Here is an 18,242-nt window from a genome sequence, read left to right on the forward strand (position 1 = left end):
TGGGTGGACCATTTCAGATTGTCAGTGATGTGTACTGTGAAACTTGAAGCTTTTCACCTTCTCCACTGTGGTCCCGTCGATGTGGATAGGGGCACACTCCCTCTACTGTTTCCTTGAAGCCCACGACCAGCCCCTTTCTTTTTGTTTACGTTGAGGGAGAGGTTATTTACCTGGCACCACTTCACCAGGGCCCTCACCTCCTCCATGTAGGCTGTCTCGTCATTGTTGTTAATCAGGCCTACTACTGTCGTGCCGTCTGCAAACTTGATGATTGAGTTAGAGGCTTACGTGTCCACGCAGTCACGGGTGAACAGGGAGTACAGGAGGGGGCTAAGCACGCACACTTGTGGTGCCCCTGTGTTGAGTATCAGCGAAGTGGAGGTGTTGTTTCCTACCTTCACTACCTGAGAGCGGCCTGTCAGGAAGTCCAGGACCCAGTTGCACAGGGTGGGGTTCAGACCCAGGGCCCTGAGCTTAATGATGACCTTGGAGTGTACTATGGTGTTGAATGCTGAGCTATAGTCAATGAACAGCCTTCTTACATAGGTATTCCTCTTGTCCAGTTGGGATAGGGCAGTGTGCAGTGCGTTGGCGATTGCATCGTCTGTAGATTTATTGGGAAGTTATGCAAATTGAAGTGGGTCTAGGAAGTCAGGTAAGGTAGAGGTGATATGATCCTTAACTAGCCTCTCAAAGCACTTCATGATGACAGAAGTGAGTGCTACGGGGCAATTGTAATTTAGTTCAGTTACATTTGCTTTCCTGGGTACAGGAACAATGGGGGACATTTTGAATCAAGTGGGGACAGCAGACTGTGATAGAGGGAGATTAAATGTCAGTAAACACTCCAGCCAACTGGTCTGCGCATGCTCTGAGGACGCGGCTAGGAATGCGGTTTGGGCCGGCAGCCTTGCGAGGGTTAACGCGCTTAAATGTCTTACTCACGTTGGCCACAGAGAGCGAGAGCCCACAGTCCTTGGGAGCGGGCAGCAAGTCGGTGGCAATGTTATCCTCAAAGCGGGCTAAGAAGGTGTTTACTTTGTCTGGGAGCAAGATGTCGGTGTCTACGGCGTGGCTGGTTTTCCCTTTGTAATCCAAGATTGTCTGTAGGCCCTGCAACATATGTCTCGTGTCTGAGCTGTTGAATTGCGACTCCACTCTGAATAACTACACTGTTTTGTATTAAACCATATTCAAAGTCACCTTTCCATGGTTAAATGTGGTGGTTGGTGCTTTCAGTTTTGCGTGAAAGCTGCCATCACTTTTTGGTTTGGGTAGGTTTTAATAGTCACAGTGGAAACAACATCCACTATACACTTCCTGATGAACTCAGTCACCATGTCTGTGTATATGTCAATGTTATTCTCAGAGGCTACCCGGAGCATATCCCAGTCCGAATGATCTAAACAATCTTGAAGCATTGATTCCGATTGGTCAGACCAGTTGAATAGGCGTTGAATAGGCAATACCTTTACATTTGTTCTACCTGAGTGAGTCTGACCATAAGTCAGAGACCACTATGATGACACACCAAATGCATTTGATGGATAATTTTTGTCTTCTTCTAATGACCCTTAATGGGAGAGTAATTCAAAAGTAACAGAAAATAATCTGATTATGTTACTGATAATGGGTAATGCAAAAGTTGCGTTACTGATTACAATTTTGGACTGTAACTAGTAACGGATTACATTTACAATAGAAAGTAACCTATCCAACCCTGCGCGCACACACACATACACACACACAGTATCAAGATATACAGCCTGTGGCTTGTGGTCGGGAAGAATGAGTCAATGTCTTACTCATCCTATCGTTCACTAAAAATAGACAAGCACACCTGCCCCCGGCAAGGGTGGAATTTACATATTTGAATAAGTTTAGAGTAAGTTCAGTTTTCTACATAGAAAACTAGGAAAGAGGAGAAGGAATCTCTCAGTATCTAACACAAAGTCACCCTGTTTCTGTTTGTGAAAGTGAAAATGTTTGTTCTGGTATGTATATACACTGAAGAACTCGGGCTGCTCTTCTTGTATCTCAACAATCGACAGCTGGACAAATTTCTAAACATACAAGATATTACAGCGCATTCAGACCACTTGACTTTTTCCACATTTTGTAACGTTACAGCCTTATTCTAAAATGTATTAATTAAATTGTTTTCATCATCAAAAACAAGTTTTTACAAATGTATTAAAAATAAAAAAACATAAATACCTTATTTACATAAGCATTCAGAAACTTTGCTAGGAGACTCGAAACTGAGCTCAGGTGCATCCTGTTCCCATTGATCATCATTGAGATGCTTCTAAAACTTCATTGGAATCCACCTGTGGTATATTCAATTGATTGGACATGATTTGGAAAGCCACACACCTGTCTATAAGGTCCCACACTTGACAGTGCGTGTCAGAGCAAAAACCAAGCCATGAGGTCGAAGGAATTGTCCGTAGAGCTCAGACACAGGATTGTGTCGAGGCACAGAAGGCAACGCCCGGCCAAACTGAGCAATGGGGGGAGAAGGGCCTTGGGCAGGGAGCTCCAGAGTTCCTGTTAGGGAAAACATTCCAGAAGGAAAACCATCTCTGCAGCAATCCACCAATCAGGCCTTTATGGTAGAGTGGTCAGACAGAAGCCACTCCTCAGTAAAAGGCACATGACAGCCCGCTTGGAGTTTGCCAAAAGTCACCTACAGGACTCTCTGGTCAATTAAACCAAGACTGAACTCTTTGGCCTGAATGCCAAGCGTCTGGAGGAAATCTGGCACCATCCCCACGGTGAAGCATGTGTGTAGCAGCATCATGCTGTGGGGATGTTTTTCAGTGGCAGGGACTGGGAGACTAGTCAGGATTGAGAGGACGATGAACGGAGCAAAGTACAGAGAGATCCTTGATGAAAACTTGCTTCCGAGGGCTCAGGACCTCAGACTGGGGCAAAGGTTCACCTTCCAATAGGACAACGACACTAAGCACACAGCCAAGACAACACAGGAGTGGCTTCGGGGCAAGTCTCTGAATGTCCTTAAGTGGCCCAGCCAGAGCCCGGACTTGAACCCGATCAAACATCTCTGGAGACCTGAAAATAGCTGTGCAGCGACGCTCCCCATCCAACCTGACAGAGCATGACAGGATCTGCAGAAAAGAATGGGAGAAACTCCCCAAATACAGGGGTGTAAAGCTTGTAGCGTCATAACCAAGAAGACTCAAGGCTGTAATAGCTGCCAAAGGTTCTTGAACAAAGTACTGAGTATAAATGGTCTAAATACTTATGTAAATGTGATATCCGTTTTAATTTGTTTATTTATACCTCTTTTTGCTTTGTCATTATGGGCTATTGTGTGTATATTGATGAGGGGGAAAAACTATTCAATTCACTGTAGAATAAGGCTGTAACATAACAAAATGTGGAAAACCTGTTTTTGCTTTGTCATTATGGGCTATTGTGTGTATATTGATGAGGAAGTATAAATTGAATCAATTGTGGAATAAGGCTGTAACGTAACAAAATGTTGAAAAAGTCAAGGGGCCTGAATACTTTCCGAATGCACTATAGCTTTAGAGCTAAACCCAAATTGCTACTTATCACTGTTCAGTTCATTAAAAAGTCCATAGCATATGGAATAATACTAAAATGTGAATACATCAATTAGTCTGATTGTGTTTTTATTTTTCAGATAGGGGAGCAGCGAAAAAACAACCACTTTAGAGAATTGTCTGAGGGCAGAAACGCATAATGCGTCTTAAATGTTAGTTCCCCTTGTATGATTTAAAGATGACAGAAACAACATTCCTTTAACTTTTTGCCTAAAAAAACAGCATCCAACATATTTAATGAATTCCAAATGCAGGGCCCATTTTCCATCTGAAACCCCAGACAGATTGAGTTCATCTATATAGGTTCCTCACCCATAAAATTTAATTGCTCACAATTGCTCAAATACAAACCAAATCCACCCTCATACTATTCATGCTATTCCTTTTATGTTCAAAGTAATGGAACTGTCTGACCACAGCCTATTTACAGAAACCGTTATGATAAGACCATTACCATTAACGATAAAGATAAGACATGTCTTTTAGATCTTAATTTACAACTGAAACACTATACGTCAATGGCAGTTAAGTAAAATAAAACACCAGCTGGAAAGTACACAGTTGTGCACAAACTGGTTGAATCAATGTTGTTTCATATTAAAATGTCATCAACTATTTTTTGAGGGTGAAATTTCAACCACAGGATTATGTCATCCTTGTAACAAATTTTCAGCTTAGATAAACCTTGTATAAAATAGTTGAATTTGTACCTTTGAAACAATGTCAGATCTTCAATGTTATATCCACTATCAGAAAAACTCTATAGGATGGGCAGCACCTCCTACTGGAGTTGATTGATCTACAGCTACTAATTTGGTCTCCCAATGTGGGTTTTAACCAAGCCCGGCTTTGCTTTGATATTTGTCACTGACTACTACCATTGTGTTACCATGAGAATGATTATTGAGAGATCAGTTAATAACTAAATTACTCCTGAGGTGCTGACCTGTTGCACCCTCTATAACCACTGTGATTATTATTTGACCCTGCTGGTCATCTATGAACGTTTGAATATCTTGGCCATGTACTGTTATAATCTCCACCCGGCACAGCCAGAAGAGGACTGGCCACCCCTCAGAGCCTGGTTCCTTCCTAGGTTTCTTCCTAGGTTCCTGCCTTTCTAGCGAGTTTTTCCTAGCCACCATGCTTCAACATCTGCATTGCTTGCTGTTTGGGGTTTTAGGCTGGGTTTCTATGTAGCACTTTGTGACTTCGGCTGATGTAAAAAGGGCTTCATAAATATATTTGATTGAATTTGATTGATTATGGCATGCCTAAATAAGTTCAGGAGTAAAAATGTGCTTAGGAAGTCACAAAATAAGTGGCATGGACTCACTCTGTTTGCAATAAGTGTTTAAAATTATTTTTTAATGACTACCTCATCTATTACCTCACACATACAATTATCTGTAAGGTCCTTCGGTCGAGCAGTGAATTTCAAACACAGATTCAACCACAAAGACCAGGGAGGCTTTCTAATGCCTCGCAAAGAAGGGCACATATTAGTAGATGTGTAAAACTTGGGAAAAAAGTCGACATTGAATATCCCTTTCACTTTCAGCATGGTGAAGTTGTTAATTACACTTTGGATGGTGTATCAATACACCCAGTCACTACAAAAATACAGAGATTCTTAACTCAGTTACCGGAGAGGAAGGAAACTGCTCAGAGATTTCACCATGAGGCCAATGGCAACTTTTAAAACAGGTATAGAGTTTAATGGCTGTGATAAGAGAAAACTGAGGATGGATCAACAACATTGTAATTACTCCACAATACTAACCTAAATGGCAGAGTGAAAAGAAGAAAGCCTGTACACAATAGCAAACATTCCAAAACATGCATCCTGTTTAGGATAAGCCACTAAAGTAAAACTACAAAAAGTGTGGCAAAGAATATTTGAGCTGTTCTTGACATAATATGGACTTGGGTCTTTTACCAAATAAGGCTATCTACTGAATACCACCCCTACCTTGTCACAACACAACTGATTGGCTCAAACACATTAAGGAAATAAATTCCACAAATTAACTTTGAACAAGGCACACCTGTTAATTGAAATGCATTCCAGGTGACTACCTCATGAAGCTGGTTGAGAGAATGCCAGGAGTGTGCAAAGCTCTCATCAAGGCAAAGGGTGGCTACTTTGAAGAATGTCAAATATAAAATATATTTTGATTTGTTTTTGGTTACTGCATGAATACATATATGTTAGTTCGTAGTTTTGATGTCTTCACTATTATTCTACAATGTAGAAAATAGTACAAATAAAGAAAAACCCTGGAATGAGTAAGTGTGTCCAAACTTTTGACTGGTACTGTATAATCCACATTTCCACATTCAAATGTTGCAGTGTGGTAAATATCCTATAAAGTGCCTTTAAGTGGTCTGTCTCGTGCTTTCTCTCCCCTCTCAGTTGATATTCCAGCTTCTCTCCTTATATGGCTCGCCACCCTTTCTCTCTCTCTCTGTCTGCCTCTCATTCTCTCATGGTTTCATCTTCTGTGACAGCACCTGTCCTTCTGTGATAGCATCTGTCCTTCTAATGTACATCACATTATTATCATTACCTACAACCAAAATGAGTCAAACCTCTAATTTGGGACATACAGTGCATTTGGAAAGTATTCAGTATTTTTTCCACATTTTGTTACGTTACAGCCTTATTCTAAAATTAAATACTTTTTTTCACCTCATCAATCTACACACAATACCCCATAATGACAAAGCGAAAACAGGTTTAGAAATTTTAGCAAATATAGCGGAAAAAAATGAAATATCACAGTTACATAAGTATTCAGACCCTTTACTCAGTACTTTGTTGAAGCACTTTGGCAGCGATTACATTCTTGAGTCTTCTTGGGTATGATGTTACAAGCTTGGCACACCCTGTATTTGGGGAGTTTCTCCAATTCTTCTCCACAAATCTTCTCAAGCTCTATCAGGTTGGATAGGTAACATCGCTGCACAGCTATTTTCAGGTCTCTCCAGAGGTGTTCGATCGGGTACAAACCGAGCGCGGACTGGGCCACAAGGACATTCAAAGACTTGTCCCGAAGCCACTCTTGTGTTCTCTTGGCTGTGTGCTTAGGGTCAATGTCCTGTTGGAAGGTAAACCTTTGCCCCAATCTGAAGTCCTGAGCCCTCTGGAGCAGGTTTAGCAAGGATCTCTCGGTACTTTGCGCAGTTCATCTTTCCCTCGATCCTAAGTAGTCTCCCAGTCCATGCTGCTGAAAAACATCCCCACACTATGATGCAGCCACCACCACTCTTCACCGTAGGGATGGTGCCTAGTTTCCTCCAGACGTGACGCTTGGCATTCAGGCCAAAGAGTTCAATCTTAGCTTCATCAGACCAGAGAATCTTGTTTCTCATGGTCTGAGCGTCCTTTATGCCACTTTTGGCTAACTCCAAGCGGGCTGTCATGTGCCTTTTACTGAGGAGTGGCTTCTGTCTAGCCACTGTACGATACAAGCCTGATTGGTGGAGTGCTGCAGAGATGGTTTTCCTTCTGGAAGGTTCTCCCATCTCCAAAGATTAACTCTGGAGCTCTGTCGGAGTGACCATCGCGTGCTTGGTCACCTCCCTGACCAAGGCCCTTCTCCCCCGATTGCTCAGTTTTGCAGTGCGGCCAGCTCTAGGAAGAATATTGGTGGTTACAAACTTGTTCCATTTAAGAATGATGGAGGCCACTGTGGTTTGGGGACCTTCAATGCTGTAGACATTTTTTGGTACTCTTCCCCAGATCTGTGCCTCGACACAATCCTGTCTCGTCGCTCTAAGAACAATTCCTTCGACCTCATGGCTTGGTTTTTGCTCTGCCATGCACTGTCAAGTGTGGGATCTTATATAGACAGGTGTGTGCCATTTCAAATCATGTCCAATCAATTGAATTTCAAGATTGATCAATGGAAAAAGAACCTGAGCTCAAATTTCTAGTCTTTTCTAGTCTCATAGCAAAGGGTCTGGATACTTATGTAAACATTTGCAAAATGACTAAAAACCTGTTTTCACTTTGTCATTATGGGGTATTGTTTCTAGATTGATGAGGATGTTTTATTTATTTAATCAATTTCAGAATAAGGCTGTAAAATGTGGAAAAAGTCAAGTGGTTTGAATACATTTCGAATACATTACGATTGCACTGTATGCTGTTTAATAGACAAATGAAACAACTTCTAGACAAATTAAACAACTTCTTTGCTTGCTTTGAGGACAATAGTGCCACTGACACGGCCCTCTCCTTCACCGCGGCCAACGTGAGTAAAACGTTTAAACATGTTAACCCTCGCAAGGCTGCCGGCCCAGACGGCATCCCTAGCCGTGTCCTCAGAACATGCGCAGACCATTTGTCTGGAGTGTTTATGGACATATTCAATCAATCCCTATCCCAGTCTGCTGTTCCCACATGCTTCAAGAGGGACACCATTGTTCCTGTACCTAAGAAAGTGAAGGTAACTGAGCTAAACGACTATCGCCCCGTAGCACTCACTTCCGTCATCATGAAGTGCTTTGAGAGACTAGTCAAGGATCATTCCACCTCCACCCTACCTGACACCCTATACCCACTCCAATTTGCTTACCACCCCAATAGGTCCACAGACGATGCAATCCCAATCACACTGCCCTAACCCATTAGGACAAGAGGCATAAGAATGCTGTTCATCGATTACAGCTCAGCATTTTAACACCATAGTACCCTCCAAACTAGTTATTAAGCTTGAGACCCTCGGTCTCGACCCCGCCCTGTGCAACTGGGGTCCTGGACATTCTGACGGGCCGCCCCCAGGTGGTGAGGGTAGGAAACAACATCTCCACCCCGCTGATCCTCAACACAGGGCCCCTACAAGGGTACGTTCTCAGCCCTCTACTGTACTCCCTGTTCACCCTTGGCTGCGTGGCCATGCACGCCTCCAACTCAATCATCAAGTTTGCAGTGGTAGGCTTGATTACCAACAACAACGAGACAGCCTACAGGGAGGAGGTGAGGGCCCTCGGAGTGTGGTGTCAGGAAAATAACCGCACACTCAACGTTATCAAAACAAAGGAGATGATCGTGGACTTCAGGAAACAGCAGAGGGAGCAGACCCCTATCCACATCGACGGGACAGTAGTGGACAAGGTGGAAAGTTTTAACCTCAAGAGGCTGAAGAAATTTGGCTTGTCACCGAAAACACTCAAACTTCTACAGATGCACAGTCGAGTGCATCCTGTCGGGCTGTATCACCGCCTGGTACGGCAACTGCTCCGCCCACAACCGCAAGGCTCTCCAGAGGGTAGTGAGGTCTGCACAACGCATCATCGGGGGAAAACTACCTGCCCTCCAGGACACCTACACCACCCGATGTCACAGGAAGGCCAAAAAGATCCTCAAGGACAACAACCACCCAAGCCACTGCCTGTTCACCCCGTTATCATCCAGAAGGCGAGGTCAGTACAGGTGCATCAAAGCTGGGATCGAGAGACTGAAAAACAGCTTCTATCTCAAGGCCATCAGACTGTTAAACAGCCACCACTAACATTGAGTGGCTGCTGCCAACATACGGTCACAATCTCTAGCTACTTTAATAATAAAAAATTGGATGAAATAAATGTATCACTAGTCACTTTAAACAATGCCACTTTATTGAATGTTAACATACCTTACATTACTCATCTCATATGTATATATTCTACTCTTTACCATCTACTGCATCTTGCCTATGCCGCACGGCCATCGCTCATCCATATATTAATATGTACATATTGTTATTCATTCCTTCACACTTGTAGTTGTTGTGAAATTGTTAAATTACCTGTTAGATATTACTGCACGGTCGGAACTAGAAGCACAAGCATTCTGCTACACTCGCATTAACGTCTGCTAACCATATGTATGTGACCAATACAATTTGATTTGATTTGATATGAAATGTAGCCTATTTGAAATGTGCGGTTCTTAAATTCACCTTTTCATGTTTATTAAAATACTTGTATTTAAATCATATAGTTTGGTTTCTATACTTCAAAACAAAATGGTAGGTCCAGGTAGTCACAAAAATAGATCAATTGTGATTTTAATGAATGGAACAAATTCAGAGTGGAAGTCTTATTCCTGTGAGCGAGGAAGAGCGTTTTTTAGCGGAGCGGTTGGAAAGTATGTGGAGCTTCGGAGCACCGCTCATGGAGCAGGATTTCTGACCGCTCAACTCCGCTCACATACTGTAGTCTGCTATGGGCTGACTTAATAGACCACTGACTGACTGAACTGTGCTGCTTGGAGGCAGGGGATGAGAGAGGCCAAGGCAGGGGTGAGAGAGTCCGAGGCAGGGGGTGAGAGAGCCCGAGGCAGGGGGTGAGAGAGCCCGAGGCAGGGGGTGAGAGAGACCGAGGCTGGGTGAGAGAGAATGAGAGCAACAGAGAGAGACAGAGGCAGGGGGGTATTAGAGTAGTGCTGGGACTATACCAATATCACGATACTCGTTAGTAGAGTGGCAAGGAAATAAAACAAAAAAGAAGATTTAACTTCTTAAGAAAACAGCCCTAATGTTGGAAACAAACATCATTATGTTGTCATCCAGAGTCACATTTATTTATTTTCCAAGCTATAGCGCACATATTTTACATAAAGCAGGTTTTTAAAGGACAAAAGTTCGGTCTGTTTCGTATTTTCATTTATGCCCTTCGAAAAAAATATTGTGATACCGTTATCGTCCCGGTCCTAGAATAAAGTGAGAGTGTCTGAGTAAAAGATGGAAAGAAATGAACGAGAAAGGGAAAGAGATCGTGGAGAAAAGAAGAGAGTGAGACAGAGTAAGGAGGCAGTGAACACACACTGTACTTTCTCATAAGAGAGCAGCTGAGGCATGGAGGTAGTACAGACAGTGAGAGATGCCATTCTCCTGGGGGGGCCGCAAGCCGTCTCATAGTGACAGAGAGGACTGTTGTGTAACTGCAAGGTTCCCTTGGCGTGACATAAGCACAGGGACAGAGGAGGACAGAGAGGAGGGGGGGATGTCATAGTCAATTATACAACTATTTCTCTCACTGGTGAGTTTTTGTGTAGGCCTAAGTGTTCTGTACAGTGTACAGTGGGTGACACAGCATTTGCCCCCATCTGTGACGGGAGCAATGTTATAAAGAGCAGCTCTACTGTCGGCCTATCTGTCAGGACGACCCAGTCAATGATCTTTAACCTCTAACCCCCAGGGCAAGTGTTGCACCTATCACCTTGGTCTGGAAGGCACTAGCCTCAAGCTTGATCATGTCCACACTCTCTTATTAGCCAAGCAAAACAAAGAGACTCCATTTTGATCAATTGTCTTAGAGAAGTTCATAACCCTGCTTGCACAAGCTCCCAACATGCCCCTGGGGAGGAAGATGTAGCAAATGAATAGTGTCAGTGACTTTATGAACCTCAAGCTTGAAGACTTTGTACTTGTAAGACATTTTTAAGTTTCTGCATTTCTTTAAACTCTTTTAAGTTTCCCTGTCTCTAGTGCATATTTACCTGTCTCACTGCAAGAACATCTGCTCTAATGAGTCACTTTCCCCACATAGACACAGAGAAAGGACCGAGACAAACATACAAAGAGATTCTTTCCTCTACAGATTATGGCCTTTGTCTTGTTCATATTCCATGAGACATTAACAACCACTTAAGATCCAGCCTTTCAATATCAAACCCTAAACCCACATAAAAACATGAGTCACATCAGTTCCATACCACTGTCTAGACCTCCCCAACCTCCATACAGACCTTTTAATAACCTCTGCTTTACCTCATTTTTCTTCTGAAGCTCCCTGAAGACAATAGAGATTCAGCTCCCTGACAAAACCAAGATGGACTCACACATGAAAGACAGTAACCAACAGCAGCCATCCCTTCCACAGATGGAACACTTGGTAACAGTCCAGATCTCAACACAATGCAGCCCAGAAGAGCACCATGCCAGAAGCAGCAAATAAACCATGAATGAGGAGGAGAACAAAAAAAGAAGGATAGAGGAAAGAGGGGTGAAGGTGAAGGCTGAGAGGATGAGAGAGAGAGGAAAGCAACTATTGAGAGAAGGTAAGGAGGAAAACCAGACACTTCAGAGAAGGAGGAGAACTGGGTGTCAATCACTGTGGCGATGGGGGAGGTAGAAAAAACTGCAAAAAGCAAAATCCAGAGTAAATTCACAACAGCTCACAGAGGGATGGAATGAGGGAAAGAGAGAGCGAGAGAAAGAAAGAAAGCCCATGGGAGAGAGGAATATATAGAAAGTGAGATGGAGAGAGTGGGAGAAAAAATTGAAAGATGAGGGAACAAACAGAGGGAGAGGAAGGGCTTTGCACTGCCAATTAAAGTTCTCATTGGATCTGGCAGACATATAACTACAGGATGTAGTGCTAGTCTCTTTGATGTGCTGGAATTGGAAAGTCCATTCAGCAGCTTAACAAATAATAGTCCAGCACAACAAAGAGACTAGCACAGTATAAATGGTATGAGTCAGAAAGCACCACCCTGCCCTTAGCAAGAGTTTTATTATGTCAGAGGAAGCTTCAGCCACCCACATCCCATCCATCCCACACCTGCCTAGCTGGCTGGGCTGAGTCACACTGGCCCACCTGAGAACAAAACTCTGCCAACATATAGCCCTAGGTCTGGCTGTAGTTCCCCCTACTATTACCTAGACAGGGTGGATTGAGCCTGCTGCCTAGCTCCATTACCCCCAGCCTGATATATATCGGCTACAATTGATTTACCTTTGTAAATAAACGTCTTGAAATAAACGCCATTGACACCAGTTCCCAACGTGAAGGCCGTCAATCAGTGTGAAATCTCTTATTTTGAAGACTTTTACAGAGTGTGAAATATGTAATGTTGCAAGCAGACCACCATAGACCCTGTACCCAAGAACACTAAGGTAACCTGCTTAAATGACTACCGACCCGTAGCACTCACGTCTGTAGCCATGAAATACTTTGAAAGGCTGGTCATGGCTCACATCAACACCATTATCCCAGGAACCCTAGACCCACTCCAATTTGAATACAGATCCACAGATGATGCAATCTCTATTGCACTCCACACTGCCCTTTCCCACCTGGAAAAAAGGAACACCTATGTGAGAATGCTCTTCATTGACTACAGGCTCAGCGTTCAACTCCATTAGTTCCCTCAAAGCTCATCACTAAGCTAAGGACCATGGGACTAAACACCTCCCTCTGCAACTGGATCCTGGACTTCCTGATGGGCCGCACCCAGGTGGTAAGGGTAGATAACAACACATACGCTATGCTGATCCTCAACACGGGGGCCCCACAGGGGTGTGTGCTCAGTCCCCTCCTGTACTCCCTGTTCACTCATGACTCCAACATCATCATTAAATTTGCTGATGACACAACAGTGGTAGTCCTGATCACCGACAACAATGAGCCTATAGGGGGGAGGTCAGAGACCTGACAGTGTGGTGCAAGGACAACAACCTTTCCCTCAATGTGATCGAGACTAAGGAGATGATTGTGGACTACAGTGGAGCAGGTTGAGAGCTTCAAGCTTCCTGCCATCCAGGACCTCTATACCAGGCGGTGTCAGAGATAGGCCCTAAACATTGTCAAAGACTCCAGCCATCCTAGTCATAGACTGTTCTCTCTGTTACCGCACGGCAAGCGGTACCGGTGCGCCACATTTAGGTCCAAGAGGCTTCTAAACAGCTTCTTTTTTTGTGCCATTCAGCCCACTGAGGTATTATAAGTATAATAGTATAATTCTGACACAAATTTACATTCAAAGAACAAGTGAGACAGATTCCCACCTTCTTTTTCACAGAAAACACAGATATCATCAATAGCCACACATTTGGATATCATAGAATTACATGGATATATCTTGTATAAAATTTTGAAGTGCACTTCCTTAACTTTGTTTGGTATACAATATTTGTCAGGCCTTAACCATGCATTTTTCCTGACAATGTCAGGAATAAGCGTGTTCCAGAAAAACTTTCCTCTCGGTGTAAGTTGGTTTTGTGAATGAAGAATTTGTCTTATATATTTATTACGACAAGATTTCTCAAGTAAGCCCACACCTTCCAATCTGAGTTCTGGATAAACTTTGTGATCATTATCAAAGCTAAGATGAGTTTTCATTAGTGTAGTTAGACCACTGGCAACGGCTTTGATCACAGAAATAAACTCTCTGAAAGGTATTGGAAACTATTTCAATGTTATAAATGGTTCATATGTGAGAATATTACCCTTGTTGTTGAAAACATCAAAAACAAAGTCCATATTCCTCTCATGCCAGCTGGGGTAGAACAATGACTTATTCCTTACAGTTATGTCTTAATTATTCCACAAAATAGCTTTATGTGGAGAAAAATTGTGCATGAAACATATTTTCCAGGCCATTAAAGCTTGTTGGTGAAACCTAGCCAATTTAGCAGGTAATCTTTCAGGAATATAATTACTTTTCAGTCAAATTTGAAGACCTCCCGACTTATTAAACACATTATTGAATTATTTTGACAGATGTATGTTTAAATATTTAACACAGTACTTCACATGAATATTTTCTATTTATTTATCATCAGAGTCAAATAAACATAAGATTTCACATTTAGAAACATTCCGTTTTAATCCTGATGCAATAGAAAATAAAGTTATAGCATTAAGGGCATGGGCGACCTGGTCTTTGTCTCTTAAGAAAAGAGTAGTATCATCAGCCAGTTGGGAAATTTTGATTTATTTGTTAAAAATAGTTAAGCCATACAAATTTGCATTATTCAGAATATCTAAAGATAGAAGTTCCACAACCAAAATGAATAAAAATGGCAAAATTGGGCATCCCTGTCGTACACTTCTGTTGATACTGAATCTTTTGGAAGTATTAAGGTTTAGTAACACAGAACTATTTATATCTTTGTAAAACATCCGAATTACTTTGACAAAATTTTCAACCAAATCCAAAAAGTTTAAGAGACCTAAAGAGAAATTAATGTTCAATTGTGTCAAAGGCTTTACAGTAGTCCAAAAATAATACAACCGCATCTGAGTCAATTGCATCTGAATAATCTATAAGGTCCAAGACTAAACGAATGTTAGAGCTTATGTGACGGCCCTTCATAAATCCTGTTTGATTCTCATTTATTATGGTATCTATCCCTTTCTTTAATCTTTTGGTGTAAACCAGAGCAATCAATCTGTAATCAATATTTAATAAAGTAATTGGTCTGCAATTGTCAATGAGACAAGGGTCTTTATCGAGCTTCGGAATCAATTAAATAAGGCCCTGTTTCATAGTAGAGACCATTTCCCCACTTTTAATGCAATCTTGAAACAAATCGGGTCTTCTATTAACTCCCAAAACTGTCTATAGAATTCAACTGAGAGGCCATCAGGGCCAGGATATTTATATTTTTTCATTGAATTCAGAGCCTCTCTAATTTCTTCAATTGACACAGGTGAATCGCAAAATGAGTGGAAATCATCCTCAATTACAGGGACATAATTCTGAATGTGGCAAATGTAGCTTTCACAACCATCTTCCTGAAATTGAGCTGTAAAGGTTTTCATAAAAGGAATTGACAAATTATGATATTGTAATGGGATCTTTGCATAAAACATCATTAAATTTGAGTCAGTTATAGATTTTCTTTTATAGTTTCTCTTTTCAAGTGCAAAAAAGTAACTAGTGTTTCTTTCCCCCTCTTAAATCCATTTAGCTCTTGACCTTACAAAGGCACCCTTGCCAGATCTGTGTAAAGCTGTTCCAATTCTAGTTGTAAAGACTTGAATACAGACTCCTCTTCTTCAGACAGATTATCATTCTTTAGAAAACTGTCAAGCTTGCTCATCATCCCTTTTTCTCTAAGGCTCTTTAATCGCATCAGCTCTTTGGCGCGTTTAATGGCTACCACTCTGACTTTATATTTGAAAAATTCCCATCTACTTCCATGATCCAAGTCTTTTCTTGCAAAAATATCTTTAGCTAACAATTTGATGTTTTCAATGAGAGTAGTATCTTTAAGAAGTGTGTTGTTTAATTTCCAATATCCTCGAGAACCTTTTGATTTTTTAGTAGCTTGTACATTCAGGGAAATCAAGTGTTCATCAGAAAAGGGAGCCAACTGATGTTCTACATCTATAACAAATTGTAACAAAAAAGGGGAAATTGGGAATAAATCTATTCTAGATTTACGTGACAAAGTTTTGTTGGTCCAGGTATAACCCTTTGCATCTGGATTGAAATAAGCCAGGCATCCTCAACACAGAGATCCTTGCATAATGTAGTGATAATATTGCTATTTTGAGGGCTTTGATTCGTTCTAGGAGGAAAACGATCAGCAGATGCATCAGGTGTTTCATTAAAATCCCCTGAAATAATTAGAAAAGCCTCTTGAGTATTTGCGCTAGCACTCTGTGCACACAGGGTACAGTGCGAGCAGTGACGTCGTCAGCATGTCATCCAAAAATAATGACATACATTGGATGACTGTAAAATGTTAATATATTCGGCTGTGAGTGCTGCAAAACAAAATCGGCCTCAGCGACAAATATTTGAACAATTTAATGGATGTTTTGTGCATAAAGGTGATGACTAAAGTGTCTTATTAGCAATTTTCAAATTTTTATCTATGTGGCCATTTATGGAAATTGTCTTTCTGGGCCGGGCATCAGTTAAACTGCAGTACCGAAACAAAACTGTAGGAGCAGTCAGAACCGTGTTTCTAGATCGGAACCTTGGCCCCTTGATTTCAGACACATTCAGCAATATGGCTCGCTTGATGTACAATCGATTGAGAAACAGACCAAGCAGACCTGGCCATGGTTTGGGGTTAGAGAAGTGAAACATTCTTCCTTGGATGTTAATTTTCTCAAAATCTAAAAGGCACGACCTAGATAGTAGTTGAATATGTTATTACTACTGACAAACTGACAAGTTATAATTTTAGTCAAAATCAACGTTATATTGAAGATTTGCATTTGATTTGACGGCCTAAACATGCGCAGTTCGGTGCGAGAAGACTATTAGAGGTGTTTCTGCGCATGAGCTTAGTTAGCCAACATCGCCATCACATCGCCTACAAGCATGGGATTTCTATTGGATAATCAGTTTCTGCCTATCTTCATACTGTACGGTCATTGATTGGAAGTTTTCTATAGGAATATGTGGATGACATCAACGCTATCACTATCTATTAGTTGTAATATCTATGGGTAAACTAGTGACGACAACATTTTAGAGGCTATTAAGGATGCGCTGATGGTCATGTGTGACCAGCTTTAATGTGGTCCTAGGCCGCTAGCTGTCTGGACTCCACACTGACAACCCATTTAGCCCAGTTACGATTAAATTAAATCGTCAGAAATCACACTTTATAATCAAATTGATTAATACAAACTATTTGAGCAACTTTTAAAACAAAAATGGATGGTCAAGACTTTCCACAACTTTGCGCCTGAGAGGCACCTTTTGGCAACTACACTAACATTTCGGCAATTCCTCCTTAATTGGATCAATAAATCATCGTTTCCTTTATCAGTGACATGGAGCAAATCCCCTGTGAAGTTGGACGCGTAGACCTAACCGCCTGCACTCTGCAGAGCATCCCAGCTCACAACGGACCGCAACGACCTCACCTGACAACGGTTCAAGTCCTAACTCACCTTTCCACTTGTAGCATAATAATCCACCCGTGGCTCCCTGTTCTGTCTCCAAACTACTGAGAGTTATTCAATTAATAAGCAAACTGTATATTTACTCTTGTCACTCCAGTCCCTTGTCAGATAGCCGCCTCTGCTGCATAACGTTTATGAAGAGTATCGTGGCGCATCCCAGGTCCCGCGAAGCGATAATCAAAGTTGTGTTTAATTTAACTGTAACACAGGCAGACTCGTTGGCTCAGGTTGGGCAGAAGCTGCAGTACTGTAAGTCCAGACTTGTTCGGGTGCCTGAAGGAGAGTTCCCTCGTTTTCCTTTTATTTTTTTCAGTCTCATTTTCTCTCTCTCCCTCCCAGTTCCGACCTGGGATTGCAAGCTCTACCCGCCCATGTCAGCAGCAGCCAATGGCGCGAAGACCTCGTGCGTTCATGAAATATTTGCAGCTATACCTTTATCAGGTAAGAACCCGAAGTATAAGACTCTTATTATAGCTCAACGGTATAGGTTAACCCAGAGATAGTTTTCCTATTGATATTTATGTCTCAGAGTCAGAGTTTTGCACTAGGCATATGGGATGACACTATGCTGAAGGAAGTGAAGATACATTTAAACCAGAAAAGAAGAGATAAGGCACAGCATAGTTTGTTTGGAAGGGAAGAAAAAAGTTCATATAGATTGGAGGATGGGAGGAAGAAGATGATACAACATGAGATCACTGCCTGCCTGTCTTATCTGTCAGACACACAGCTAATTGTTTTGATTTGGATTGTTTTTATGACCATGCAGTAAGGATGTGGAAGGTGTACTCTTACAAGTGCTAAGTATGTTTGAGATGGGTTGACATGGGTCAGAGTAGTGCTTGACAGACATGTGCATATTTATGCACATCAGTCAGGGGAGGGGTGTTTGTGGGCATGCATGTGTGTGGGTGCATGTGTGCCAGCAAGAAGGGGGAAACTGTGCTGTGCAGATGTACATGTCTGACTTTCTTGAAGCAGTCAAACGAATTAAAACCATAACCA

At 41.9% G+C, this 18,242-nt stretch overlaps 1 protein-coding gene across 1 annotated transcript in view; it reads right to left on the bottom strand.

Moving 5' to 3' along the window:
- The window catches only part of LOC115131478 (collagen alpha-1(VII) chain-like), a 121,279-nt gene extending 103,755 nt beyond the window's left edge, over positions 1–17,524 (bottom strand). Inside the window, exon 1 of the mRNA XM_065021800.1 lies at positions 17,321–17,524. The gene's annotated coding sequence lies outside the window, so the exon portion shown is untranslated. The remainder of the gene's footprint in view (positions 1–17,320) is intronic.
- Between the last annotated feature and the right edge of the window lie 718 nt (positions 17,525–18,242).

The sequence above is a fragment of the Oncorhynchus nerka genome, linkage group LG2 (assembly GCF_034236695.1).
Source record: "Oncorhynchus nerka isolate Pitt River linkage group LG2, Oner_Uvic_2.0, whole genome shotgun sequence".
NCBI lineage: Eukaryota > Metazoa > Chordata > Actinopteri > Salmoniformes > Salmonidae > Oncorhynchus > Oncorhynchus nerka.